Source organism: Triticum dicoccoides, chromosome 2A (genome assembly GCF_002162155.2).
Source record: "Triticum dicoccoides isolate Atlit2015 ecotype Zavitan chromosome 2A, WEW_v2.0, whole genome shotgun sequence".
Classification (NCBI taxonomy): Eukaryota; Viridiplantae; Streptophyta; class Magnoliopsida; order Poales; family Poaceae; genus Triticum; species Triticum dicoccoides.
In genome coordinates this window covers 49,735,081-49,735,310 of record NC_041382.1, presented here as the reverse complement: position 1 = coordinate 49,735,310, position 230 = coordinate 49,735,081, and positions in this window count along the sequence as shown.

Below are 230 nucleotides of genomic sequence, written 5' to 3'. Positions count from 1 at the left end.
TAGAGGTGTGTGGGTCTAGTTCCAGGTACGCTTCCCTCGGGCCGGAGGCTTCCGCCGCCCCCCCTACGCGGGGGCGACGTGGACGCTCAGTGAAGGCATCCCCCCGACCCGCGATTGACGGGCGGGCTAGCTCGGCCCCGCTTGCGGGGCCTAGGGATTCCACTGAGGTTATTAAATGAAGCTCCTATGTTGGAACATTAGGGGCTTCGGCCTCTCTGGCCGGCGGCGGT